Source organism: Corvus hawaiiensis, chromosome 14 (assembly GCF_020740725.1).
Source record: "Corvus hawaiiensis isolate bCorHaw1 chromosome 14, bCorHaw1.pri.cur, whole genome shotgun sequence".
Classification (NCBI taxonomy): domain Eukaryota; kingdom Metazoa; phylum Chordata; class Aves; order Passeriformes; family Corvidae; genus Corvus; species Corvus hawaiiensis.
The window spans coordinates 450643-476878 of NC_063226.1; the positions used below are offsets into that span (position 1 = coordinate 450643).

General features: G+C 41.8%; 1 long non-coding RNA gene across 1 annotated transcript in view; it reads left to right on the forward strand.

Moving 5' to 3' along the window:
- The first annotated feature begins 249 nt into the window (after window positions 1-249).
- The window catches only part of LOC125333460, a 48367-nt gene continuing 22380 nt past the window's right edge, over window positions 250-26236 (forward strand). Inside the window, exon 1 of the long non-coding RNA XR_007206864.1 lies at window positions 250-11990. This is a non-coding gene — a long non-coding RNA (uncharacterized LOC125333460). The remainder of the gene's footprint in view (window positions 11991-26236) is intronic.

Consider the following 26236-nt stretch of genomic DNA (forward strand, 5'->3'; position numbering starts at 1 on the left):
CCAGCAATTTGCTAAGTATTAAAGGGAACAATGAACAGGGCCCTCTTTTTACAAAGACGAAGGAACAAGGATTTGAAGATTTTTCAGATTGCTTCAAAAATAGCTGGATGAAGATGGACATTACAGCAAATGAAATATTTAACTGGAGTGACCCTCACTGAAGTGATGTCAAGGGTAGTAAGTAATACAATTGTCACACTGTATGTAATCACTCCTTTGTAAGCTACTGAGGCACAATTATTTTAAGTAAATTGAAATGTCTGATAGGGACAATGCTGTTTTTCTTTAGCTAAAAATAGTAACATCAAATACTTATTTAATCTTTAAAATGTTTCAGGCTTTTAACACCAAGACTGGGTAATTTCACTCTTTTGGTTTTTTTCTTTCTAGCTAGTATCTTTGCTCTGAAGCTTTCTCAGGGTACAAGTATTTACCAGTTTCATCTCAAATGATGAAGTTATTAGCCACTTAAGTTGATTATCTCCCTGAAAAGATTAAAGAGGTTTCATTTTTTGAATGGCACTCTTGAGATTTGGCTCAAGTGTTTGTGATTTGGAGTAGCTGTAAAATTGTTGTAAGAAATATGACTCAGTAAAAAGCTTCTAAAATACTCAGACATCCAGGAAGCAGTTTTAGGTCCTGAGTTTCTCTTGCTGATGCAGACAGCAAATACTGCACTCCTTGTCCGGGAGTGGCAGTGTGGTCTTCTGCACAGCCCTTGGGTTCTCCCTCTATGTCTAGGAATATGTCAGGAAAAATGTCAGGAAGGTGCCACATGTGTTCAGCACAGTCAGGGTTTGCTGTGAGAGTCACTGAGAAAATGCTTGTTGTAGAGTCTTCCCCTCCAGACCTGTTCTTCTTAAGCCGTGCTATCTGAAGGCCCTTTGGATGGGACTTGCAGGAGCTGAGTCTAAATGCCTTTTATCTCAGAACTCTGGACTTTACTATTATGTGTGGCATCCCAAATCCTCCATCTTTAACCCTGATGTTCCACTGGATTATTGTATTTCAGCCTTTGAAAAATTTTATTCTTTTCATCAAGCATGCACAAAAATACTGTTGAAAGTTCCACTCAGTGTCAAGGCTATTGGTTCTTCCAGTTTGCCGCCAGGGGTGCAGCTCAGAACTGCTTTAGATGGATCAAGGAAGATGCCCAATTACTAGTTAATTTTCTCCTTAGATGTTCAAAGACGAGTCCTCTTGTACATCAGCATAATTTAAAAAATATTTTTCTTAATTAATTATTCTAAAGCTCTCTTTGCTTATGAAGCTCTTGCTACCCTTTTGAATCCAATTATTTATAAGTAACATGTTTAGCACATATTCTTGGGGGAACCAAGCCCTGTAAGTCAGACACTGGTGTTTTGGTGTTGGTCCAGTGCCCAGTCTCAATGCCTGTGAAATTGCCTGAAAACTCTTACAATAAGTTTCCTGAATATGCCCACAGTGAGCTGGAAAACAATGGTGTCTCACTGATGGATTTACCAGGGACTAACTCACCACGCTGCCCTCCTCCCTTTGGCAGCAGGTATCAGAACTTTGAGCTGTGACTGTAAAAGAAAGAAACATCACTGCCTGAGCTTGAAAAAAAGGAAAATCTTAGTGACAACCTTCACAGCATTTGATAGCTTCTTTCCTCAGGGGCCCCATCACCAGTGGAGAGGTGCAGTGCCAGTCTGCAGAGGAAGTTCTGTCACCACAGCAGAGTCCCTTGATGTCCTTCTGGGGACTCCATCTGAAGGAAGGACAGGAGCTGCTATGTTTGCTCAATAGAAGAGAGTTCCCTTTAAGAATCACAAGGAATGCAAGGACCAGCAGCTCTCCCTTGAACCTTTGCCCTTGCATTATGGACCTTTTGTGATTCCTGTTTTCAAGTTAGCATGAAACTTACAGGTCAGGTGGGAAGTCTCCTCCCTGATGAGTACTGAGCTGGCAGCTTCTGAGCTTTTGGTATCAGAAGCAAAGTTGCTGCTGACTGACCAGACTTGGAGTGTCTCCTCTTTACCTGTGCAGCGCCTGTGACAGACCCCACAGAAGGGTCTGTGGGCTTTGTGTGGCTCTGGCTACAAAGGCCAGTGCCTGACCTTGATGAGCTTAACAAACCCAGATCCTCTGGTATCTTAGTGTGACCCTGATTTACAGGGCACTTTTAAGCCCTACCATCCTGATTCTTACAATGTCCTGACTAATCAGATTAACCCCAAATCTCGAGCTTATTCTTTCTACTCATAGGTAAAGAATACCATTTTTCCTGAGAGAAATTATTTTCAAATACCCATTTATGAGCATGAGTTGAATAACTGAAAAACAGTTACAGTTTCATCAGAGAGAGATGGGTTATTAAGGTGGAAATTGTTAGATAGCAGTATCATTTGATTTCAGGGCAGTATATGCTGCTAGGTTCTGAGTTTTTTCCCTAAAGTTGAAAATGTGTCAGATTTCAGCCTGGATCCTTATTATCCAGATGGAAGTCTCAGTCTTATGCTACCACAGATTTTGCAAGCTTCTCTTACAAGCATATTAAAGCTCTAGTGTTGCCATATTTCATTTGGCAATAATTATGTCCTTTGCCTCTCTTCTGGATAATATTTAGCTATTATTACTTGCTACTGTTCTGCTGGGAGCGCTAGTTTGCATTTAATTACGGATCACTTGCAAATAGCCTATATGGCCCTGATTCAGCAAACACTTCTAGCAGGTGTGTAATTCTAAAGCATTTAAGTTCTATGTAGCTCACATCCTCTGTTATATTTTGTGCCTGGCATGCACTGATTGCATGAACCCTAGATCTAGAAAGTGTCTCCATGCAGGTAGGGACTGTTGCACATTGTTCTGGCTCCATGACCTTGTAGGCGTGATGCTGAGGCCACTGATTGCCACACATGTCATATTGTAAGGTATCCCCTTAAATGGCTCTGGCAACCCATTAGCATTAGATAGAACTCTAGGACTTTTAGACTTTTTAGAAGGGACAACAGCTTTTTGTCAGCTTAGGACAAAGCAGAGCCCTCTATCCTGCATGTTTCCTTGGCTCAGTATAAATTTTACTAAGAATCTCTATACCAGAAGTAAAACTTGGCTAAATGACCTACCAGGCAGCAGGACATGCCAGGCACATTCACAATATTGTATGATTTAATTGGCTAGTTGGAAATGCATAATAAAATACAGGGTGTTTGAGTTATTACTTAGCTGCCTATGTAATTACTTCTGTTTAATATTTAATTGTGTTGATCTTTCTGTCTTGTCTTTGTTCCACACAGAAAATAGATCCCCCTTTTTGTCTATTCACAGGCACTGGGCTACTGCGTAGAGGGCATTGCAGCTAATCTTCCTGATTGTTCAAATGTCACCATAAAATATTTAGCATCTTGATAACTCCAAAGCTATCAAAACAGATTGGATGGTAACAATTAAAATTATGCTAACATTACTAAAACAGATATAACGGAGTGATGCTTGTTAAGCACTTAATGATCCCTTTCTCCAAGGAATTCCATTTCAATTTCTTTATGCTGCCTGATTGCTTTACTGCATCCTGCAGGTTTTGTGCACTGCTGCTCTGTGTAATACATATTCAAACCCTTCTCTGAGCTCTCATCATGCCAATCAAGGATGCAAATGAAGTCTGTATGACTGTGTGATCAGAATTTCTTGCTTGTTTGCAAGCCTGTAAATAATGGAGTGAATAAGGATCTGATGTGTAACGGTATCAAAGTAATCAGACCTTGTATCTGGCTTCTAGTAAACATCAGTATGGCCCTGATCCAACCACTGCTGTAATCAATGGGAGGCTTTTATTGACTTTAATGGGAGTTGAATTAGGCCTTGTCTGAGGCTTGAAAATTCAGCTGCAGCTATTGGGGCTGATCCTTGGCTGGTGTAACCTGGCTTTGTGCTCCTGGAAATCAGACAGCTGATCTGCCTCGCCCTGCCGAGGATGTGGCAGGCAGCACCCTTCCCTGAACTACTGTCACCCTGCACACACTCCAGTTTTCTGTGTCAGGGGAGCTTTGGGCTTTGCTTCATTCAGCTATTCACTTATGAGCTTAAACTGCTCTCTGAACAGTGTTTGAAATGTGTAATTATCGTTAGAAAAATGTTTTACTTGAAAGGGATTCTAACAATCATTATTTTGAACTTTAGTTTTTTGATATTTTCATTGTTTATAAAGGAACAGTATCTATTCCTTTTGCTTTCCTTTGCCTACGAGGGAAAAATGAGCCTAATTAGCAAAACCAAAAATAAACTAAGTTGATCAGAAAAGCAGTACTTACAAATTTGCAGACCTTCCCTTGCAAATGCTGATATGAGTAATTATAAAGGCTTTATGAAGTGTCCTTGCTTTGCAGTTTTGTGTCGATGAATGGGTAGAGAAGACAGTAACTCTGTGTGGATGAAAGGCTTTTAAATGCAACTTTGTGGATCATCTGTACTATGGACCACTTAGAGCTGTGATACCCGTCCTGTTTCTCAAGTACTACAATGAGTGTAAAAGACTTCGTGAAATTCTTTGAGCTGATTCTTATTCTGGGCTCTCTGTTTGAAAGGATATAGAAAATACATCCTTTGGGAAGTCTTCTGGCCAGCTGAGCTCTCCAAGGATAAGCTTGAAAACATGTTAGATTGATGTTCTGGAGCAGCTCCAAGAAAGCTTGGCCAGTGTGTGATGGCAACTGCACCTACCCTGAAATTCAGGGAGGGAAATGTGGGCCTGCCTCTGGGTTGTGTATGTGTTTATAGGCTCAGCCTTCAACAGTGACAGTCAGCAGAGTTGCTGTATCCTCCAACAGGGTGAGGGTGATTTATGCCAGCTGAAAATCTGGGTCTCCACATCCTTATGCATGCAGAGACACCACTGGTTGGCTTTTGCTGAGTTTTTTTTTCTCATTTAAGTGTTATTTCCAACAAAGGCAGTGGAAGCAACTTAGATGCTGGTTTTCCAGCAACAGATTTGTCCTGTGTGTAGGGAGGTACTTGGCTGTGTTGGGAAGCAGGATACAACCCCATGTCACCCCTCAGCAGACTGGGTGGTGGCAGTACCTTGGCTCTTCTGCTCAGCCTGGGAGTCAGCTGGGGCCAGTGCTTGGCCAGGTGACCCTCTGCCCACAGGACACGTGGTGTGCTCTGGATCCCACCCCCCGTGGATCCCACCAGCTTTTTCCATTGCTTCCTTGCGAGGTTAAGGTGCCTTTACGGGTCCTGCTGGCAGTTCTGGTCCAGACTTGTGTAGAAAGAATCTCCTTCCAAAAGGTCTAAAAATGCCTCAGAGTTTTAAGATTCATGTGAGAAACCCCACTTCAATCTGGCCATTAAACATTGCTATGAATAAATGCTCTGCTGCTCCAGTTTTCAACAGAAAGGCTTCTTTGCCTGGCACTATCAGGCTCATTCTCCTTTTCAGATCTAAGTTGGAAAACAGAAGGTTCTGCTAGTCTTTACAGGGTTTAATTTCTCTTCTGTTTTATAAAATCCTGTCTTTGGAGATGAGTTCCATAATAACCCTCTTTTAAAAACAGTGTTTGCCACTTAGCTCTTTTCCATTTGGAGGTGTTTTATTTACAGTAAATTAAAGCAAGAAGGTAAAGTGTTTTCTATTTTCCTATGTTCTGTATTCATAGGCTTTAACAAATGCCTTCCATCCCCTTCTTGTGTTCATTCAACATCAAACCATGCAGGAGTAAGTCAAGGCTCATCCTTCTGCCATGCTATGCTCTTCTTGATCATTCAACTGAAACGTATTTGTTTGTAGGTGAAAACTACCACTGCTTTTTCTTGTTTCTCTAGTGACTTTGGAGTTGCACCTTTTCTCTTTTGTTTAAGGGTTCCAGTTCATGGTGATATTTAAGAAAAAAAGCTGAACTCAGCCAAAACACAGAAGAATTGAAGAGGCCTGGTCATCAGAGGGGAAGAATATAGCCTGATAAGTCTGCAGAGTAAGGTTGTAGAGATGCGTCACTTTATTTTAATTAAACATCTGTGCATTCTCACCGACTTGTGTTCTGCTGCTTTTCTGGTGAATAGAGGGATTTCCTCAGTGATGCTGTTTACTTTTTGTTCACTCATATTTGAGTTTGCAAATTGTTTGAAAGCAATTTAACTTTTCACGTAGAAATTTCATACAGGTGAAGGCTTTTCTGTACTAGGGAAAATGTGAACAGAATTTACATTGCAATGTTGATTTTAAAGTCCTAGAGTGTGGGATGCTCTAGAACTGCCTGTTGCCAATGTGTGGAGCAGTTCTTCCACCTGTTTACCTTCTCATTTTACACTTTCTTTTTTTTCTCCAGATAGATATTTTATTTCCTCACATCTATTTCCTGAAGAGTTCATTCTCTTTCCCATCAGCTCCCAGTATCTGTTTGTCTTTCACCTCCTCGTGGGACTCTGCTTAGTACCTCTCCCTGACCCAGTCTGTTTGGTCTTGCTCTGCCACTGTTAAAAGTTCAGGCCACAAAGACTTTGCCCTTGTCATGTTCATGTGCAATTAGCACAGAGTGCCAGACAGGAGCTGCAGCTCCGGCTGCTGCTGAGGGCGCTGGGAGCCCGGCCGTCGAGTTCAGGGGGGTTAGCGTTTGGGCACATCAGGGCCTTTCAGTGCAGCGTAGCTTGCAAGTAATTTATAATATTAGATGGACAAACATGTCATGATTAAGTCCTTAGAAGCCTGTAAGAAGCTGTTTTTACACAGCCATTCCTGGTGTGTTGAGATTAACTGTCCTGTCAGACTGGGTGTGTGTACACTTCCAGGCAGGAGCTGACCTCTCCAGCAGCTGTAATTAGAAACAATTCTCAGATTTATATGATGAGTTTTATTTCACAGGGTGCACATACAGTCCACACAGAGAAGTTTTTTTCCACAAATTGAACTTGTTCTCTCAAATGCAACTATATCTCCAGCTGTCTTTAGAATACCCTGCACTGTCTGTGAGTGCTGTAAAATGACTGCAAGCTTATAAATTCACCTTTTTGCAGTTATTAAATGTGCTTTACTCATTCCAGCCTGTTGCTGTGGAAGTAGGTACAATATAGAAACCTTGGCACTATGACAGGCAATTAAAATACCAAGATGTTTAGCCATGTATGAGTATTTTCACACAGTGAGACCTCTAAGCTTAGCCTGGTGCTGACATTGTTAATTATTGAATCAATTGCATGAGATGAGGTTGACAGGTGTAATTATATATTTCTATGGTGATTATGTATGACCTGTCATAGAGACCAACATGCCTGTAACTTTGCACTCATTTAGTAGTCATTTATTGAGTGAAGTATTGGAGTTGGCATGCCGTTTACAAGGGAAGGAAATGTAAAACAAAACAGAAGTCCATTTTGAAATATAATTGATTCATTAAACCATTTACCAATGCTTCGTTTTAGTACATGGAAATATATCTTTCCGTATTTCCTGCAGATCTCTCAGTTATTTAAGCATATTCTTGCACCCTGACTTTAACAAAAGAATAAAACTCACGCGACGAGTTAGTGAGAACCTGGGTCTCAGGTCTTCTGCTGCCATATGCTGGGAGAGGTTTGGGGAGCTTGCTGGGACCATCTGAATATGGACCGTTTAAAAATATTTGGCTTACTTGTTAAAGAGCTCAGAATCTTTCAAAATAACCTCCTTTCTATGCAAACACATCTGCACAATCTTCTTCTTTGTAATAGCTGTTCTTTAATGTGTTAAAAATTATACAAATATTTTTGGAATTCACTGAAGTGAACTTGGGCTGGTGCTGGAATTCCTCATTCACTTTTCCAGATAAAAATTTTTCTATGTAGTGACATCACACAAAACTTTGCTGTATTATTTCCCATGTAGTTCTCCCTGGTGTTATGTGCCACCCTGATGATGTGAATGAAAAGACTCTGTTTCTCAAAGTGAGAGGAGGCAGAGAGAAATTAAATATTGCTCTCAGTTTATTAAGAGGTCCTTGGACTTGGTTGAAGTCAAGCAAACAATTTGACTTACTTTCCTTAACCACATCTCTCTGCAATATAACTATTGCCTTATTCACAGAAATTTTGATGTGTAAGAGCTATCTGAGGTGGGGTAAAAATAAATTTGGGTTAGTACCAACTTTTGTTTGATTTTAAAGATTAGACTGTCAGCATTTTTTACAATAGCAGTAGGTATAAGAGTAGTTGCTGCTTCAAGATGGGAGTCTCGTTTTCTTCCTTATCACTGTGGGCTCCTGGTGGGGATTTAGCTGAATGATGAATATTTAGAAAACTGTCCTTTGGAATCAGGAATTAAACTAGGTTCAAATGCCAAAAAGTGGATGCAAACCTAAACTTGGAAAGTTTCATCCCAAAGTTTGGAAGAACCATTTTTCCCCAGTCTCATCTGCCTAGAATACGTTGGTCATAAGTTTTCTTGTAGGAAGCATTTGGGTTAATATCTGGCTTTCTAATCATGTGCTTGGAAAGACAGCTTTTGTGGCTGTTCCAGAAAACTTCCCAAGCATGGAATAAAATGCATGCTGTTCCAAAAAAAATATGCTGAATAAAGTGATGTCTGGTGAGTTGCATTTTTGTTTTTCTATCACTAAGCTAGAGTTTGAGGGCTTTTTTATAAAATTATTATTATTTTTTGTTTTCTTGTAATGAAATTCTGTTCAAGTAGAAGAATATTTGATGTTGGAAGAGGTCTCTGGAGATCATCTCATCCAAGCTGCCTGCTCAGAGGAGAGTAAATTGGAGAAGGTTTCCCAGGATCATGTCCAGTTGGGTTTGGAATATCTCCAAGGATGAGGAGAGTTCACTTTTTTAGGTGTCCTATTCCAGTGATCAATCACTCTTACATAAAAGTTTCTTATGTTTCAATGATATTTGCTGTATTTTGCTGTATTTGAAAGGCATTGCCTGTCTTTCTTTCACTAGACACCATGGAGAAGAGTCTGGCTCTGTCCTTTCCTCCTCCCATCCATTTATAAAATGGGTAGAATTCACTCCGTGTGGAACAATCCTAGTTATCTCTGCTTTTTCTGTCAGATGCTCCCTTGCAGTCTCTGGGACAATATAGAGGAGAAATACCCATTTTCTCTGTGACTGAGAAATCTGTTTTTGGGGGGGCTGAAGAGAGGAGCAGGTTGGAGACACTGTGATAGAGCAGATGGTGGTGGGGGAGCTGCTGATGCATTTCAGTGGAGTCCTTTAGAGCCAGGAACTGCCTGCACAGTGAGGGTGGGATCAGTCATCTTTTGGACAGAGATGAGTTGGGAGCTCAGGGCCTGATGAATACCAACGGCCTAAGGCAGACCTGAAAATTTATAATAAAGAACTGCAGTGGGCATGAGGAAAAAAGGAGGGGGGCATCAAACGGAGCTTCCTGGCATTGTTTGTCCCACTCATTTCATTCGCCCCAGCAATGTGCCTCCCTGGTGTTATGGCAAACTGCTTCCTCTGAGCAGCTTGGCTGCCTCTTCCCAGATGGACTGCACACCTCATTACCAAAGAGGGGGTAATGTATTTTCCTAATCTGCAGTTTTAATGCCCTCCTGGATAGCCCTAAAACCAACCAAATGCTGTGTGAAGGAAATAGAGCGCAAGCCTTGACAGGCCACTCAGGACCACACATCCCCTTGCTGTCATCACAGCACGGCCAGCTCAGAAGCAGCAGTGACATTTACTCAGGATAGGATACGAGCAAAGGGGAGAATTTGCTTTTCCCATGTACACTTTCTATTCTCATACACTACTTATTTCTGACTTTAAAGTAATTCTCTGTGTTTTATTCCAGCCTTGACCATGTGGATCCAAGTGCTCCCATAACTCCTGTTGATGATGTTCTAACATGATACAGCCATAAACTGGATCTTTCTTTTCTTCTAATGTACCCTTTTTAATTATCTAAAGACTAAACTTTTGAATACCACTTCTCATTTGCACGCTGGATTTAAGGCTAGAAAGCAAGTTTGCTTATTTAATATTTGCTTTGATTTGGTGATTAGTCATTGTTCTTAATGATTTTTTACCATTTCCACATGAGTGATCAGGAAATGAACAGCTGTCTCACACTTTCAGCAAGTTAAAACCAGCCTAACTATGGTATTTCCTTATTGACTTTTTACTTGCCCCCGTGCAGAATGTTTTAAGATGTTGCTTCTCTTGAGTCGCCCACCTCACAGCTTGAGTAATGCCACAGCTTTTAAAAATGTTTCCCTTCTGACTTGCCAAGGCGATGAAGACAAGTAAAGTCATCCAGCATAAAAGGTATACACCAACAAAACATGAATTAAAGGTGTGGATCAAATTGCAATCCAAACAAGAAGAATATTAGAAGCAGTTTTGGAGACTGAGGAGACCAGTCCTGTGGCACACATCTGCAGTGAGAAATAACACCATCCTGGGATCCTGTGTGATGTTTATACACTGACAGCAAATCCTCTTAAAAAAGTAAAAATAAGTGGCTTGCTGCCCCTTTTTTTTGCTGATGTTTTCCTTTTATCTTTTCATTCCTTTTCAAATTGATAATGATTTTAAATTGCTCCTCACCACAGAAAGTGCTGTTTTCCAAGAGCAGTGATTTGATTCTTGTAATCTTATTTATTAGTTAAATCCAATAAGTACCCAGCCTATGCTCTAAATGCCTTTCAAAAATACACTAATAAACACGCCTTGATTGCTTTTTGATTGAATTGCAGATAATGATATTTATATCATCAGTGAGTTAAGTTAATCAGCCTTCCTATAGGGGCGTTTCCAGCACAGACACTCCACTGTCTGTCTTCCTGCAGACACGAGATGAGGATGAGCTTTCTCTGTACCCCTGCAATCTTGGGCTTTTGGGGCTTTAACAGATTCGCTGCAATTATTTGACTGATAGGAGTGTTGTGACAGAGATTTATTTGTGCAAATAGTAAGTGTTGCAGAGTCAGACCAGAAACTGCTGGGGCTGGTGTAATTCGTGGTGCTGAGCAAAGAAGAATGGTGTGCAGGTCTTTTCACTTCATGTGCTTTTTGTGCATGTTTTTAGATGTGAATCCTGGTTTCTTTGAAGTGGCATTTTGTCCTTAAGCATTAGGATTTGGGCACTGCAAAGCTGGATTGGAGTCATCACTGGATGCAACATGGCTGATTTTGCAGCACCTGTATGTGTACCTCGTTTCTGGTGGGTTTGAAGAGAGATTAGTAAAGAACTGAATGGAACTGTGATACTCCTGTCAGGGCTAGGAAAATGCCCAAGAAATATCCTGGAAGGCTTTTTGCTTAGCTAGCTGAAGAGTGACACAGCAAGAGAGAAGACACGGAAATTCCTCTGCTTTACATGAGTGTGTTTTAAAAGGCTCCTGAGCCTTCTCTGAAGCACAAGGCAGCATTTTCTGCTTGGGTGACACAATAGCCGCAGAGTGCTCCAGAAACTGACATCTTTTGACCCACGCTGGAGGTCAAACCGAATCTAACACAGGCAGACCACATTCCACAAGGGTGGTAATCGCTGGTGTTCTCGGCATGGGGTACGCTAATAGGAAAACAACTGCGATGTGGTGTGGCTTTCTAAGTCTTACAGCTCCTGAAAGGTTACATCAGTTCCAGAGGAGAAGAAATAAAGTACTTTGCAAATGTTGCTGCAGGAAGATTTTCTCTTAGTAGCCAAACTTAGATGCTTTCTTGAATTTATTTTATTGTTTTAGTCAGTGTATTAATGGCATGATGTTTCTTATAAAATCTGTTGCTAGCCAGTTGCTTCAGTCTATTTAAAAACTTAAAGTAATTTAAAATCAAAGGGAATCTTTGTTTAACTGGCAGACAGCTGAAGGATGAACTCTTAACATCACCCTGTTACATCCTGAGCTGAAGTGGGAAGGCAGCTTACAGTGGCGTGGGCACTGAGCTGGGAGTAGGCTGCTGCTGTAGCTGTGTTACACTGATAATACCTCTTAATCCGTCTTTTGAACTGACTGATAATGCATCAAACCTAGTCACAGCCTGTAGGTGACATAATACTGTTCTTGCAATTTGTGCTCTTCAGCAAAGGTGACCCCCAGGTAAGACCAAACTTCTTAGTTTTAAGGCTGAAGTTTTAGCTGCATCTCTGACTTGCTGAGAACTGGAAGTGCTGCCTGCCTTCTTCTGACTTAAGGGCTAGTGACTTCCACTTCAGATGGTTTGGATGTGATAGCAGAAGGCTAATGCATTCTTACAGCTGCCTTGTCTTGCTGCCGAGCTGGGGTGTAATTGGACTAGTTTTTCAGTGGTTCAGATGTCAGCTGGATGTGGGCTGAAGTTCACTGCCACGATTTATTTCAAAGGTTTTCAGAGCTGGGCTTCTGGGCCTTATTTAGGTATTGAAGTCAGTGCAGTGATTTTTTTCAGTGTATTCACAGTTGATTCAAAGATCTGGGGGGAACTACTGGGAGATGTGTGACCCATGAAGCCCTGATTCTGTGTACCTCATGTAGCAGAGCTAGAAGGATTTGTCCTGAAGGTTAGGAAGAATATTTCTCAGGGCCAATGCTGAATGCTCCTCTCAGCTTCATACAAATTGCGAATTAGGAACTCCGAGCACTTTTATTTCTAATGTGTTTTTTTCATTTGACTTGAAAATATTACTGTGAATGTTCTGACCAGCCACTCTACTCTTTTAATTTTTTTTTCCCCTGAAAGAAAAGGGAGCTTTTAACATGCTCTCATGTGGCTCTGATTTACACTAGAATTTGCAAATCAAGGCTGGTGTGACTCTAATCTACTGCTGTGCTCCCCCTGGGCGCATCTCTTCAGTAGATTTGGCATGGAAAGATCTGGTGACTCTGCTTGAGGACAGCAATGAATGGCAGCAGAGGTGCTTGTGATCTGCCACGAGTCCATTCTTATTTAGAAATAGTCTTTGCAACCATCATAATTGCAAAATGTTGTTTTTAAAGAGAGAAATAAATATTCAAAAGATAGATAAGATAGTCTAATATAAAACAAAAATGAAACCTGGTTCTGTTTTATATCTGTCTATTGAAAGCTGTACTCACAAATTTTAAATTCTTTTGAAACATAGAAATCAATATGCCAGGCTAAGAATAATCCTAGAGGTACACAACTCTGGAGCTTCTCCTTGTGGTTGCATCCCTCACTTCTTCAGTAAAGCCTGGAGCCATATACCATGACTTCTCCCAGCATAACTTGGACCTTCTCTGATCAGTACATAAACATTTTGGTTGGGAAAAAAACAATCTAAAACTACAGAGATTTCTATCCATGTTGTGTAAATAGAAATGAAATATTTTTCACATTATTGCTTTTAACTAGTATGGTGAGAAGTGGTTCCAGAATCAGAGGGCAGAATCTAACACACAACACAGGTTTTGTTTTGTCTTCCTCTTTTAAAAATTACTTAGATAGTTGCAGGTAATGATTGGAGGAATGCAAATTTATGGAAACAATATGTATTGCATGTGGCTTAATGTACCTCTAGGCTCCTTTTTGAGGAGTGAGAGCTAAATAAAGTTGGTGTAAAACACCACGTGGAGAAGCCCCCATGCTCCTTTTGGGATCATGCACCCGCTGCCTCTCGTGCTGCTCGGTGAGGTGAGGGATGTCGGGGTCCTGCGGCCTCAGTTTCCTTGTGGTAATCCAGCAGCTCAGGAGCTGCTCAGGGCTCTGCTGACTGATGGGTTAGGTGGTTTTAGGTAAAACTCTGGTGGTTTTGCCTTGTCCTAATCCTGCCTTCCCCAAAATGAGGCCAGCGACATCAGCAGAGCAATCAGCAAGGTAAGAACTGTGTTATGCAGGAGCTCGGATGTTGGAGCAGTGAAAAGTGACAATGTGTGACTTGTGTAAGGTCTGAGGCTGCTTTGATATTTTTTTTTTCCTAAAGAGAAAGAGAACTCCCTTTGAAATGGTGTTTTTTTTCTCAAAAGGATACTAAAATACAGCACTATCTCTGTGTGATCAGCAGCCACAGTAGCTTTGGTACCAAGTTCTGATGAAAAACATATTCCATTGCAACTGATCCACTACTAGAAATGTGAATCATATCGCTTTCTACCAGTGGTTTTTCATACCATTCCTGGCTCTGCATAGTATTATCTTGTTTGACAAATACCCTGATATTGTATGAAATGAATGCATTATGGAATTTGCGGTGCAGCTCTTAGGAAATAAAAAGCATATTTATGAATCCTCCTTTTGCATGTGCGAAGTACGTGCCTAGATATGGACGGATGAGCAAGTAACATTGGCATGTGTTTTAAACATGTCCATGGAACTTGATTAAAGGTTAATTACCTGCCTTGAGTGTGTGCCTTGAGGGGTGTGCTTCCCCTGCATCGAGGGAGTGCAAGGAGGGTGCTGTTCCCTCTGCTCTCCTCATTGCTCTGGAGAGGAGGCTGCATTGCTGGCAGTTCTCAGCACACCGGTAGGACCAAGTGCTGCACATCATCTGCTTCTTTCTGCCCTTTTCTGGTCTCTGGATGGACCGTGGTGATTTCTTTTGCTTCTCTGCTGTGGTAGGGGCAGATGACACAAATTCATGGGTGGGGATGGTACATGACCATGCTCTAAGTGACCTGGCAGCTTTCTTCATATGGAGAGGTTTTGGTGCTGTCTAGGCGAGCCAGTTGGATTTGCTGATTGCCTTTGGATCTAGTGGTCTTGTGCACTTTATTTGTTTACCCATGTAAACATGTACAGCCATGTGTGTCTGACTGGACTGTGATGGCTTTATCTTTATTACAAATTGATTGACTGTGGCAACCTTGAAGGGCTTTCTGTTCCTTTATTTCTCTAAGCTTTTTCAGCATGGTCAGCTTTAACTTTCCTTACAGGCTGACCTAAAATGCCATCATATCTCCCTGAGCTGACTTGCCTGATCATAGTTTTGGCCGATAACAATGGTGAGTGTTCTTGTATCTTGAGGAAAAACACACAGAAAATGGCAAAACACCCACTGACTGAAATTTCCAGGTGAGTGAGAGCTGTATATGCACACTAGGTTTGTGCTCTGCTCAAACTTTGGAAGACCTATGAAGCATCCAACTGGCAATGATGATACTGGCACTGAAGGACAGGCTTTTGTGTTTTGATGATTGGGGTTTTTTTCTTTTCTGTCAGATACGTAAATCTTCAGTTAATTCTACTTCCATCCATGTAAAGGTTTATGGAGTTGCTCAAAGCTTACAGTCTGTTTATGGTATTGTGGTGATGTTACAGTGACTAAAGGTGGGTTGTATTTCCCCATCCCTATCTCTGCCTTCATACCTAATTTGTTAATTGTTCCTAACTGTTCAAGAATCTTCAAGTTCTAAATTTCCCTGCTTTCACAGTAACTGACAGTAAGAACACTGACAAATAGAAAACTTATTGCTTAGTCACTCGACTTGGGAGTTCTTGGAAGAAAAGGCATCTTGCTGTGGTACAGCTCAGTACCAACATCCACCACGTTAACTGTGAACAGGATCACCTGAGGTCTGTGCCATATTCCTGTACCACAAGTCCAGGTTATAACAAAACATGGATCATTGTGTCCTTTAAATGAGAGTCCAAGTTGGGGAATTTCATCCAGCTAATCTGTTGACCTTGCTCTACTATTTTTGTGACAAAGATTATTTTGTATTATCAAATGTGTTTGAAGATCCTAAAAGTAGTTTTGTTACTACAGTGTGTAGTGGATTCAAACTTTTAAATATGAGTTAACCTGCCTGGTTTTCAGTGTTTTCTAACAAAACAGAAGGAGGAGGTGTTTGTGGATAACTAGAGCTTATTGAGGCTCTTTATAGCTGCCTGAAAACAGAGGCAAAAATATCAGTGTTTTTCAATCTTATGTTTATTAATTTTTTTTTTTTTTTGGCTTATCCTCCATATGTAGCTGACTCTGCATATCTTCTTACAAAGAATAAGCATTTTGGGGGGTGTTTTTGTTTGTTTGTTTGCTTTTCTGTTATAAAAATGGTGGTAGTTTTAAATATTTTCTGAGCCAAAGGTCTTATTTAACTTTGTGACCTAGGTGCAATTTAAAGTGAGTTTTGATATTCTGTGGCTTCTTAGATTTTGGCTCACAGTCTTTAGATGCTTTCATTCCCACACCTGCTATCCATTAGGAGACCTCCTTCTGTGATCTTTCATCATTCAGAATATATGATGATTTTCTTAAACACTTGAGCTAATTGGGAGTGACTCTTGCTTTAATATATATGGCAGTATTTGTAAATAGCAGACGTTGGGCAGGCTTGAAATAAATACATGCAATTTGGCAGGAATTGTTAAAAAATGCAAAGCTACTAAACATTTAAATGACTTACAGAGGGGGCCTGTTGTACCCAGGACAGACCAAGCAGACCCTGCTCCTTGAAGAGCTTGCTGGTACAGTCTCAAATGCTCTTCATTACAAGAGAGATCTGTTGATGTCAGTCCTTGTCCTTCAGCCTGCTACCTGCCTCCACACTTTAATAGCAAAGTTTTTGATAAAAGAGCATCATTTTTGTGTAATATAAATAAATCCCTCCTAATGTAAGGTCCCAGTTACTGTGCACACTGCTCTGCAGAGCAGTGTGAAGAGATGGAAATGGCTTTGGGCCCTTTAAAATCAAGGGAAAAGTGAGAACACAGGAGTCCCACAAAGGTTTTTATGACTTTAAATAGCTGCACGTGCCCTCTCCCGGTCTTCCTTGTTGTAAGCCAAACCCAGTATTCATTGTTTTTATACTTTCTCATAACCTGACTTGAATTTCCATAGTCACAAGAGAATTCTTTCAGAACCATGAGTAGATGATTGGAAACCCCAAAATTAAAAGAAAGGCATAGTTTTGGTTAGAGCAGTGGTATCTCACTCAGTGTGAACTCTGTGTTAAAAAAACCCCGTGAAGAGGTGAACCATAACATCTGTCATGCCTAGGTAGAAAATTCTGAGTAGAGCATTGAATTGCATCCTTAAATCTGATGTGGGCTTAGGCCAGAGTTTAAATCTGTAATGGGCTGTATTGCTTTGTAGGTATGACCTTTTTCAAAGGCCACAGGACACTGAGAATGCCACCATTCCCTGCTGGATTTTCCTTGGAGATTTTTATTGTTAGCTTTAAGGAATAAGATCTGGGAAAAGAAATCTTATTTTATGAACGTTCAGGCCAATCTAAAATAGAATTGTGAAGAGGATCATGTAGCTGCTAACAGAATAGAAAGCATGTATTTTACTCACCAGGCACCAATGTAACACAATTTTTGCAGGGTGACTTTGACCCAGTAACTATTATGATCTCTCTTGTGAAGGAGTATTTATGGACTCTTAAATGCTTATAACATTTGGCTGCTGTGCACACAAACTGATTCCTCATGCTAAAAAAAATCCTTGAATTTTCTTCATGGTTAAAGTGCTGCTCCCTGATCAGATGTTCCTTCAGCCCCCATGAACACGGAGTTCCCTGTGAGAAGTCATAAATTGATTTATCATTTCTGGCTTTCTTAGGGGAAGAGTCATTAACTTGGTTACTGTTGAAGCCAAAACCTGCAAAACTTTTTCAATTGGTTGAAACAATAATAAATGTTTCACAAATAACTAGCTTGTGTCTAGACCAGATGAAAAAGAAGCTGAAGACTGAAACCACAGAGCAAGAATATTTTTATCGGAAAAAATAGCTGATACTGTGAAAGAGCTTATTGGAAAAAATTGCTGGAGTGGTGATTTGTTGAAAGTGAAGTGCATGGAATTAGGAAGTAAAGATGGTAAAGTGAAAAAAAGCTGCTGAAACTGATGAGATCCCAAACATATTTACTTCACTGCAGCTGATGGTCCAGAGATGTATCTCCTGTGACTCCAGCTATGGAAGAAGTCCTTCAGTAAAACACATGGTGCTTTCTACCAGCAAAGGAGCAAATCCATTTTGTGGGTTGACAGTAATTAAGTCCAGTGACTACTCCATAACAGAAAAAGACTTTAAAACTTCAGTGATAAACAGTGATAAATGTGTGTTTTTAGCAGATGTATTTATTTGGTCCATGTCTTATTGGGGTGCTGGTTTGGGCAGCCCTTGGCAGCAGAGGTGGTTACATGTGCCAGAAATGAGAAGGTGTTCAGGGGAAGGCACCATCCCAGACCAAACCAAAATCCTGGAGGTTCCCCAGGACAATCCCATCATTCCAGCCTGGCTCAGCAAATCCTGGCTGTGCTATGAGTACAGCTGGGATAGCTTGAGGGTGCATCCTATTTACAAGGTAGTAACCTTGTTCTTGGCTAAATAAACACTTGAGCGTTTGGGTTCATGTAGGGTATGTTACAGTTGTTAACAAGAGACGCCCTCAAGCTGTGCAGTGGCTTCATACCAGGATTTCCCATGATCAGATCTTCTGCTCTTGTTTACAAGGTTGCTCAGAGCAGTGAGTTGGCCCTGTTGGAAAGGGGCACAATGGACCTGAGCATGGATCTTCCCCTCAAAGGAACTGGGTCCAAATCCCTGAGAGCATTTTGGTACCTGGTTTCATGAGGAGCTAAGTGCAGTTGTGTTCTCTTCTGGCCTTCCTGTGCCACACCTCTGTGTGATGAGGGGATGTGGGGAGGGCAGCAAGAAGAGAAAGAAAAATGCTTAAAAATTCGGGGATGTTTCAGCTTATGTTGGCATACCTGGGGTACCCAGATGGCTGGCTTTATTGTATTGCGAGATCTGAAAAATTTGCTGGAAGACAGTGTAATTCAAAATGCAGTGTGAAGTCATTTAAGAGGTGCCAGAGGCAATACCTAATGTGGGTGATTCTCTTGTCTGGTTCTTGCTCAGGTCAGCACCAGATGTGAGCTCTGTATGAACCCAGACCATCCTGAAGCTGTGTTGAGATCAGGGAACCAAAATTTAAGTCTATTTCCAAAAAGTAATTTGCATTAATTTTCAGACCAGCTTTTGTCTTCCTATAGGAGCTACTGGGCCTCCTAAAGACAAAAAGAGCAGAAGGCAGCAGAACTGAAATGGGACGTGGGCACAGGAGAACCAAACAGCTGCACAGTGTTGGGAGAGCAGCTTTCAAAGGCTGATTCTGCAGTCGGGGGAAATGAAGGTGCCAAATCTGTAACCTTTTATGTCATTGGGATGAACCATAATGAGTCAAGGCTCTTTCATAGGAGGGCAAACTGAGCAGCTCTGTCTGGCTTCCAGCCACTTTTGGCCATGACAGCTTTTAGGAGAGCAGCTGACAAATCATCCCAGTACAGTGGTGGGGTAATAGGAGAGACTCACTGGGTTTGAAGCTTAAGTAACTCATGTATGAAACACTATCTGCATAGCTGAAACCTTCTCAGAGTTGTGATAGGATCACTTTGAGCTTGGTACCGTGCAAGAAAAACAGCTGCTCTGTATTTTGTTGGTGGTACTTTGACACGTATTTGGGACAGATCTTAGCAAGTGCGGGACCTGGCTTGCTTTGCAGTGTTTCCTTTTGGTACTCGTGTCCTGTATGCTCAACAGATTTAAAGTAAGGCATCAAAATGGGACATCTTCCCCTTTTGCTTGCACGTTTCTTTTCCAAAAGTATGCTAACCAAATGTTCTTCATTCTAAAACACACTGAGAGCTGCATGAGATGACAAAAACTAAGGCTAGGGATACCAGGGAGAGCTTGGGCTGTCTGGAAAATGATCAGCCTCCTTGAGAGGAGGATACTTACATCAGTAATTCTTGTGCTCTGAGCCTAAAGAAAACATGTGCTTCTCTTTCTCCCTCTATCTTACCCTCCCTCCTTTCACGCTTTAAAAAGAAAAAAAAGTAATTGTTTATAGTTTAAAACAGGTTTTAAGCCAAAACTTTTAAGAGCTGCAAACAGACTTCCTGGCAGGTTTTCAGATCTCTCATGGCAATCGAAAGCAGCTGATGCATGTTTTGCAATCTATTTGCAGACTGCCAGAACTTATGACTCAATTAATAAAACAAATGTGCCTATCAACTACAGCATAACCCTTTTGACCTTAATGAAGTCCTAAATCTTTAGCGAATTTGTTTCAAGATTTCAAATGTACACACAGCTAATATTTGCACTTGCTTGCATGATAGTTTATTGCCTTGCCATGCTGCTAGTGTAGCCCTTGCTAAACTTCTGACCCTCGCCTGCACACACCCTTTCCAGATGACTGGCAATTTGGAAAATCTCATCAGACAAAAGGTTACATCTCTGTGCCCTGTTACTCGATATATCTCCTGTCTGACTAATTGACGCCTAGGACAGGGCAAGCTGCTCCCACTCCTTCCACAGCAGAAACACTGGTGGCACAGGAGGTTTTGCCATCTCTGTGATGCCCTGTATGCAGGACCTGTTTCCTCATGCAGCAGAACGTGTACAAGATCCCATCCTCTGTGCTGGGCAGGCTGGCAGGAGATGTCTGGTGCTCTTTTAAGGACAGTATGCTTCATCCCCAGCTTTGCACAGTTTTCTGGAGCAGGGTGACCACAATATGTTAAGTCTATGTGAGAATACTCCCTGTCAGCTGTGATGTTTCTGAGTTTGAAGTCCAGTCTCCAAACTATTTCTTTGGCTAGTGGAAAGATCTCATTCTAGCTGAGTGCTCAGCAAGCAAAAGGTGAGGAACATTACTGATGTTCTCTGCTGTGTCACCTGAGACCCGAAGCCGTGTCAGTGCAAGGTGCTGAGGAGGAGAGGTTGGTGGGGCTGTTTCTTCAGATCCAGACAAACTTCCAGCAGGAGAGGGCATGGAGATTTGTGCTTCCCCAGCTGCCCCTCAGCCTTTCTCTCCTGTGCCCGTGGAGCAGAGCAATGACTGCAGCCTCCTTAGGGACACTGTTGCCAGTCCTCAGGGCAGCAGAGGACATCTGAAGGGGAACATGGGCGTGTTTGCCCCACAGCCTCCTCAGATGGAGGGTTTGTATGAACTTCTAGAAGACAACTTAATAACTGAGTAGTCAACATCAACACAGACTGTTAAAATCTGAATTGTAGAGTATCCATTCTCTCAAGGACTTTAATAAAGAGAAAGACATTGCTTCCCGGGAGAGCTGAGCAGGCCAGCATAGAAAATTGAGTGCAACAGCACTGCTGTCTGCATTTTCCTTTGTCTCTTTCTGCTTATGGCAAGTGCTCTCCTTACAAATCTTCCACCCTAACTTTTGTGCAAATGCATGAAATGGTTCAGCTTGCCAGGGATGCTCACAGCCCTGACAGTGTCAGCACAGTCAGGTAACTCACTGAGCTTAGTATATAGTTTTCTTGTTTAACCTGTTAGACTGCTTAAAACTACTTTTATAAATATGAATTAGCTCTGTTTTCAGATCATAAGAGCATTTTAATAGTCTATTAGAGGGGGAGGAAGGTGATTTAAGGATTGAAGGGGGAACCTAAATGAGTTTCAATAATGTGACTGAGTTGTTTCATTGTTTTGATTTAAATCTCATTCTTAGCTTCATTTTCTGCATGGATTGAGTTGAGAGTACAGCTCTCGCAAGTTTAAGCAGACCTGGGGAGGTTGGGTGAATTTTACTCAGATTTAGTCTTCCAGGCTTGCTGAAACCAAAATCTTGCAATGTCCTTCCCTCCTTTTGCTAAGGAAGAAGAGGCCGGGCAGTTTCCTATGGAAACCTTTCTCCAGTGCATTCTTCTGGATGATGATACAGTTTCAGGAGACTGCGTTTGTGCCCCAGGCCATGACTCTCAGGCAAAAGAAACTTTTCTCCCTTGGTCGTTACTCGCTCCCTTCTGGCCAGACAGGCTGAGCTCCATCGCTCAGTGTGTGGCTGGGTAAGGGCCAGGTAAGGGTAACAATCCCCCAAGTATCCTCTTCTGGAAGGGACCTCTCTGGGATTTCCCAGGGGTGAGAGGGGAAAGGCAACTGAAGGGCAGATCCCCTCCTCATCCTCCTCACCTCAGCATCTAAGGGTGTAACAGGTTCTAGGGGAGACACAGAGGTGTCCAAGCTGGCAAACAGTGCATCCAAGGACCTGGGGAAGTTTGTCTTTGGCTGTGCAAGATTTTTTCATGTCACCGTTTTGTTCTACATCGTAAGAACAGCATAAGCAGCAATGATGGCTCAGCACCCCGTAAAGCCCGGAAATAGGTGGCCTACTCTGAGTCTGCAGAATTTGTTTCTTTCTGAGAAAAGTGGGGGAAAATGGAAAACTCTAAGTTTTAGAAATATAAAATAAAAAAAATTATTATTATTATTATTTTACTGAAAGAACAGTGATTTTGAGACAGGAAGAGAGGGTTGTTTAGGAAGCAAAACAAGGAGATGAACTTATTCTTTTACATTGTTTTCTAGGAAAATGAGAATGTATGTTATCCGGTACGTACATGAGATCATGCTGTAATTCAGATCTGACAAGACTTAATCTTTGTACAAACCCCACTCCTCCCTCCTCCGTCCTCCTCCTCAGTATATTTTAAATGAGAAAACCAAACTCATGTGTATTTTACTGAGACTGGAGTGGTTTCCAAGATACCAGATTTCTATATGTTTTCATTTAAAAAGTGACGTACCGTATAAGTCGATTCGATTTTATATCTATTATTATACCCGTTACTTTTAACAAAAATAAATCAGAAATAAAGACGTGAAGCGGCGGAGGCGCGGTTCCTTCCCGCGGGCTCGGAGCGCCGCGCTCCGCCCGCGCCCCCCGGCTGTTCCTGCCCCGCCGCTGGGGGGCGCTGCGCCCCGGGGCCGCCCGAGGAGCGGCGCTGCCGCGGCGATGGCGCCCCCTGGCGCCGGGAGCCGTCCCCGCAGCTCCCCCCGCCGCGCCCCCCGCTTGGTTTTTGTTGGTGCTTCGCTTTGCTTTTGTGGGGGTTTGGTTTGGGGTTTTTTGGTTTGTTTTTTGTTTGGTTTTTGTTTGTTTGTTTTAATTTTAAAGGCAGAAGTGGCCAGAGCGGGAGACTGAATGAATGCTCATTGTGAGGTGTTACACTGTTCAACTTACCCAGTCCCAGATCATTCTTGCTTAGCTCTGAAATGGGAACAATAACCATTATCTTTTCTCTTTTAGCTCCTTAGCAGCTTTGACTATAAGCCCTTTGGATCTCATAAATAGATGTACATTACCAAGCACAGTGCCTGGCAATTCCAGCTGGGGACTCCTAACAGTCTGGTAATTAAAATATAAACATTGTAGTGCAATAGATTGATTATATTGTCTTCAGCAGTTAAAACCTTGAGATAGCTCAGAGGGAAGGGCTGAAGTATAAAATAAAATCACTGCTTTTCAGATACAGTACGTCCAATTAGTCCTGCCGGTTGTAACCTTCTATAAGTGTTTGCCTGGAAACTCCCTGAGCAACTCGCTGCTTCATTTTTACAATTTATGGTTTCCAGTGATCCTGAACTCTTCTTGAAAGCACACTTGCAGTAATTTATATATGTCTGTGGGGCTGATAATTATAAATTTAAAATGGTATTTTACAAACTAAACATCTACTTTAAAAAATCCCCATAATTCTATATTTAAAACAAAAAAATGTCCCCCGAACTCTGTATTAAAAAAAAAAAAGTAAAAAGTCAAGCTTGATCCATAAGCTGACAATAGTAAGGAAATTCAGACATGAGCAGGGAAGTGTTCCATATGTTCTCCAATACCTAGGCACAACTGGGTGCCTCTTTAATGATGAGCTGAATGCTCCCTGTTGTGCCTAGGTACTGCAGAACATATGGCGTGTTTTCCCCCTTAACTGTGAATTTCCTTGCTTTTGTCAGTAGGTGTCTTAACTCTGTTGTGTTTTAATATAGTGTTTGTGCCTCTGAGCACAGTCCAAATTTGATCTTAGGCAAATAGGAGGGTGGATACAGCTGTTGATTATCTCATATTCTTCTTGAAACAATATTTCAATACATAATCTATATCTATATAAATACACCTTGTAATTGTTAATAAGGACCCTCAGAGTTTAAAAATCATTCCACTGTGCTCCAAACTTAGCATGGATGATAAATGACTGTTTAGTTGCCAATATAGCACAATATTTCAATTTCCTGCCTTCACAGAGGTATTTCAAAGGTTGAATGGAGTTCATACTCACAGTATGGGTTGCCTAGAACTCTATGATCTCTTGCTGGCAAACTTTAACCAAAACCTTTTCAATTAACTAAATGCATTCCTCGTGGAAGTCAGCCAACCCAAAGCTGGACAAACAGAGTTTCTGTGACACTCTGCAATAACCTCCTCCTGCTCCTGGCTCTGGATAGGCATAGCCAGAGTGAGTTTATTAGTTGATGTCTAAGTTATGTGATTGATAAAAAGATTAATGTAACATTGAACTAAATTTTGCTCTCTGACAGTTATATAATTCCAGTGTAGTTTCCTTTAGTTCTGGTGGAATCCTCATTTACGTGGTGTAAATGTGAACAAAGTTTAGTCTACAGTCAGCAGAGCAGAAATCACACTGACAAAAGCACAGGATACTGAGGTGTGAGCTGAACCATACTGGATCAGTCTGAGGTTTGGTTCTGCTCCTGTTTGGTGATACATTGAGGATTAGGGTCAGTAGCTGTGCTGTTGAATGCTGGAACTATTGGCAGTAAAGGGGGTTGAGGAATACCCGTTTTCTTCGGAAAAGCTGGGAGAAAAACCCTCCCACAGGTTTTTGAATAAAATACATGGCCTCTGCCACTGGACTTCCCCAGGAAGAGTCTTGGAGAAGTATTCTGCATAAATACCTCTGTGTGCTCTCCCTGTGTCTGCACTCTTGTGCAGCGCATCTGTTGTTGACCCCTCTTGGGGACAGTGACTGGGCTGGAGGGACCTTTTGTCTGAGCTGGTGCATTTTTGTGCTCAACATGTGCTGCAGTGATAGCCAGGAATGTTTGTAAAAGACAGCTTGTTCTAGTGACACAGACAGAACTCCAAATTTTCTTTGTGTAAGTCCTTATTAAACTCATTTGCATTGATATGAAAATGTCAGCCCAAACAGCTCCTTATTCAGACAGTACCAGTGTCTGAATATTTATCAGTGGAAGATGACATGAGGGGATATGAAATTGCATGCTCTGGTGGAGGACATGCCTCGTCTCCCAAATAAGCTGCTTATCATTTTTGCCCTCCTTTAGTGTCATAACCTGGATCTACCACGGCTTTTGAACTCAGAGTCAGGTGGTTGACCTGGAACTGGGCAGGTAACCTGCAGCTCGCTCTAGAGGGTTGCCAGGCAGTCAGGTTTGTTGTCCCCAACACCAGCTAGTCTCTGTGTCTTTGTACCAAGGCACTTTGTCACTATCCATGAATGCCAGTGTGGTTCCTTGTGTTCACATGCATGTACCAGGGTAGAAATGGTTTTCATGAAAAGCCACCGTTTGGATGATGAAACAGCAACTGCTTAAATGTATTAACACCATGCAACCCCTTGTATAATTATCCCCATCCCAGCTGATTAACTCTGTCCTGACTGGGAGTTAGCTCAAAGGGAAGATTCTCCAGCTGCATAGCATCCAATTCCAAAACACTGGAGAGGGCTATTTTACATCTCTTTTCCACTTTCTGTATATTCCTGTTTCATTCTCTGTCTTAACTTGATGCCTCTCGGTGCTTCTGGTTTATCCCACCCGACCACAAGGATTCTCCTGCATCCTTGGCTCGAGGATGTTACCTGTGCTTGTTGCTACAGGACTCAAAATCCTGCAGTGTGAGCTGCCATCATCTTCCCTGCCCGCAGGCACCATGGGGCCCTCTCAGCTAGTGGCCACTGTGTGTTCTACTCCCTTTTCTTGTTCTTTGAGGGCATGTGCCTTTTGAATCGCAGAAATCACCACAGAAATTTGCCATGTGCTGCAGCTGGACACACCACGGGTCAGTGCTTTAGTATGTGTAGAAATCAATATTTGACCACAAACACCCCCCACTCTCCCAAATGGCCCTTGTTTTGCCTATGGAAAGATAATTTGCCTATTTCAGCTGGAGTCTGTATAAGGAACTCTAATGAGCCATGGCCACCTCCAGTTTTGAGACCAGGTCAGCAAATACACTGCGTAAAAGATATAAAATATATTGCATTTTTATTGTAGCACCACCATTTCCATTTTCTTTTAAAGAACCTTCTCGTGTAGCTCAAAAAGGGAGGAGAAAAGAGAAATATTTGCTTGTTGCTTTGCAACAGTGCAGCTGGCTCCCAAAGCACCGAGCTATGTCTTTAAGGCAGTACAGACCCAGTAATCCAGTAAATACTGTGCTCTCCCGTTGAATAATGCAATGGATAATTACTTAAAAGACCACACAAATGACTAAAGCTCAGACAGTGTGTTCTGTGCTGCAGGTTGGATGCAGCTGGGAACAGGGCACTTTGCTGGAGCCCAGCTCAATCAAAGTGAGGAAGGCTCCACTTCTCCTGGCTCATTTAGAAGTGAT